Below are 3743 nucleotides of genomic sequence, written 5' to 3'. Positions count from 1 at the left end.
GGACCCCTCCATCCCCCCTGAGTGCACATATTTTTGTGCACCGGGCCTCTAGTGTATCTATATATATTTTTATTGATTTCGGAGAGGAAGAGAGAGATAGAAACATCAGTGATGAGAGAGATCATTGATCGGCTACCTCCTGCACACCCCCCACTGGGGATCGAACCCACAACCAGGGCACGTGCTCTTGACCGGAATCGAATCCGGGACCCTTCAGTCCGCAGGCCAACACTCTATCCACTGAGCCAAACCAGCTAGTGCTAGTGTATCTATATAAAAGCCTAAGCGACTGTTATGGTAGAACTACTGGAACAACTGGTTGACCAGTCACTATGATGCGCACTGACCATCAGGGGGCAGATGTTCAACGCAGGAGCTGCCCCTTGTTGGTCAATGTGCTCCCAAAGGCAACCTTCCACGGCCGACCAACTTCCCCCAGACCCTCCTCAGTCCCTCCCCAGCCCCCAACCAACCTCCCACAGTTCCTCCCCCCATTCCTCCCCCGGGCCAGCAGGCCTGATCAGCCCAGCCCCAATTGGGACTGGGTGAGACAGCCCCAATAGGCCCTGATCATTGGCCAGGCCTAGGGACCCCACCAGTGCATGAATTCATGCACCGGGCCTCTAGTTAGCTTATAAAAACCAGGTAAGCATTTGTTCTTCTCTAACTTCTTTTGCTAAAAGTCAGAGCTTAGTTTCATGCTCAAGTAACTTACTACCCTATCCTCATTTTTGTGTATAGTCCTTTTTTGTTTACCAGGGTTTGAACATTTTTGTGATATCTTTGCCTTCAAGTAAACCACATCAACTCTTTCATGGAGGTACACAGAGAAAAGATAATAAATGAATGCAATGCTTACTCTTTCCCAAATCCCTACCTTCACTGTTAAGCTGAATACTTTTTAACGACTCTAGTAGAGAGTAAGCTGCCAGCTACTCCTTCAATGAAGTACTTGCTACCCAGCTCATAGAAATAATTGGCAAAAGCCTCCTGCTGTCTGTCCCTTCTGGAACTGCCTCAGTGGCAGAGAGCTGCATTATCCAAGATCACCTTTCTTCCTGGGACAACCTAAAAACAACGACGAATCTTTGAAGGAGTACAAAGTCCAAGTCATCTCAGCACAACTTGGGACATTTCTCATTTTGAGTGCCCAATGAGGTTGTACAAATTTGTCATTGGTTTTTCATTACAGAATAAATTCTCTGTCCTGTGACTTGGCATTGCAACCTGGAAGACCTTCTGGCATTAGAGGTGTTGATGATGATAAAAGATGCCATGTAGATATCATGGCAGGCACTAATGAAAGAATCATAACACGATTACTGGGGGCTTAGAGCAAGGCCATACCATCAGAATTGTAGCCTTTTTAGAAATAATTCTTGACATACTACTGGATCTAGTATAGATGAAGTGAATGATGATGGGGTACCAAGTCACAACTGAGCCACAGCTGCTAGTCATGAGCTAGAAACTGTCAAACCTACTAAGTTACAAAGTGGGAAGAATCCTTTAACTACTGATTGAGGGTTCTAAGTAGTTCATCTGGGGTTAAGATCAAGCAGAACCAGAGAGTCCAGGCAAACTATGCAAGCAGATTTCCAAGTCCCCCATGTCATTCACCAGCTTTGCCCCAGAACCTCTTTACCAAATCACAGCTGTGGCCACATAGAGTATCCTTCCTTATACCCAGCAAATGGAGGAAGGCAAAACACAAGATTTCTTCATGAGTGTCAGTTCGGTATATGGGTACAATCTGAAATCAGACAGCAGCTGCATGACAGCCCCACTCAAGGAGGACTTTGGAAGAGAGTAAGGAGAAAAAATTCTCTCAATGTACAGAGTCTCAGTTGGAGCACTGGGTTATACATGTTGTATAGAAATATAAGCGACACAAGTTTCAATATATCCAGATTCAAACACAGTGACAAATGACTTGGCCAGATGATCCAGGGCCTGGACGAAGAAAGATAGATGAAAATATAGGAAAAAATAGCTCTGGGAGTAGAGGCATGTAGAATGGACATATGGAAGAGATCATGAAGCATGAAAACATTTAACTTGCATGCTAATATTCACTAATGGCTAATAACTATGAATAGTGTCATGTGGGCACTAGACTTATCAAGGTGATCAATTTGTAAGTTATATAAATTCATAATCACTTTCTATACCTGAAACCAATATAATATGGCATGGCAACTGTAATTGAAATTTTAAATAAATAAATAAATAAATAAATAAATAAGATTACATCTATTAAAAAAGAAAAGAAAACTTTTGTCCCCTACCACTGTCCCTTAGTACTCAGTAATTCTTAGCACCAGGAGTATAACAGAGCAATTAACTTCTGACAGTGGTATAAATTTAGGCTTGTTAAAACAAGGATTATTAATATTCCTTCATTATCACCCTGACCTAACTTAACCAACCATAAAGTACAATAACATAGAGACCTGTAATTTTGTGGCTTAGATGAAATGCCCAAAGAAAGAGACAGAGGAGAGAGAAGAGAGAGAGAGAGAGAGAGAGAGAGAGAGAGAGAGAGAAACATAATATGAGAGCCTAATAAAGTGAAATGCAGTAATCATATTTTATTTTCTTATTTAAAATATATGGAACACTCCACGAATTTGCGTGTAATCCTTGCAAAGGGGCCATGCTAATCTTCTCTGTATTATTCCAATTTTAGTATATGTGCAACTGGAGTGAGCATGCATTAATCATATTTTAAAGAGCTGGAGTTTTGCATTTTATTTTAAAACCAATAGCTACAATGATACGGTAATGACTGTGATAACTTCTTACACTCTGTGATGACATTGTGCTCATAATAGATGGTTATTAAAATTCCAGAAGCCTCAGCTCTAGCAGATCTTTGGCTTAAAAAGAAAAAAGGAAAGAAAAAAAAAGAGATCCTCTCTCAGCTTTTCAGCTATAAAAAAAAACCCCAAAAATATTTAATGTGTCAGTGAAATTTAGTGCCCTTATCTGTCTTGGAGGTGGTGTTATGGCTGAAGAACTGCACTTCTCTTACATGCATTTTAAAGAAGCAAGATAAATCTGCCAAGTCAAGGAGAGAAATGGGGAATTATTGGGAAAAACATCAGCTTTTAAGACTTGAGTTCAAACTAAGTTTTGCCTTTGATGTGCTATTGAACTCAGTAAGTCTTAACTTCTCTGGGCTTCTCTGTTTACTCATCTGTAAAATAGAGATAAGATGATGACATCATTGGGTTCAGATCTTTACCCCAGAGGTTGGCATACAGTAGGTATCTAATATGTTTAAATGATGGAGTAATTATATTAAACTAGAGGCCTGGTGCATGAAATTCATGCACTCGGGGGTGGGGAGTCCCTCAACCCAGCCTGTGCCCTGTTGCAGTCCAGGAGTCCTCAGGGGATGTCTGACTGCCAGCTTAGGCCTGCTCCCACAGGGGGAGAAACTCTAAGAATTACTGAGTACTAAGGGACAGTTGTGGGGGACAAAAGTTTTCTTTTCTTTTTTAATAGATGCACTCCTACTTATTTATTTACTTATTTAAAATGTCAATTACAGTTGCCATGCAATATTATATTGGTTTCAAGTATAGAAAGTGAGTGTGCATTTATATAACTTACAAATTGATCACCTTGATAAGTCTAGTCCCCATCTGACACTATTCATAGTTATTACCCATTAGTGAGGGCAGGGAGTGGGCTTAAGCCGGCAGTCGGACATCCTTAGTGCTGCCTCAGAGGTGGGA

General features: G+C 41.1%; 1 non-coding gene across 1 annotated transcript; it reads right to left on the bottom strand.

The window, feature by feature from the left end:
- Positions 1 to 2606: 2606 nt before the first annotated feature.
- Positions 2607 to 2711, bottom strand: LOC138999017 (U6 spliceosomal RNA). Its single transcript, XR_011469289.1, has one exon. It is a non-coding gene; the product is annotated as a U6 spliceosomal RNA (small nuclear RNA).
- Positions 2712 to 3743: the final 1032 nt, after the last annotated feature.

The sequence above is a fragment of the Myotis yumanensis genome, unplaced genomic scaffold (assembly GCF_028538775.1).
Source record: "Myotis yumanensis isolate MYYU_CA2020_CCGP unplaced genomic scaffold, mMyoYum1.0.hap1 SCAF_21, whole genome shotgun sequence".
Taxonomy (NCBI): domain Eukaryota; kingdom Metazoa; phylum Chordata; class Mammalia; order Chiroptera; family Vespertilionidae; genus Myotis; species Myotis yumanensis.
Note: the sequence above shows the minus strand (reverse complement) of the source record. Positions and strands in the feature narration are given on the sequence as shown.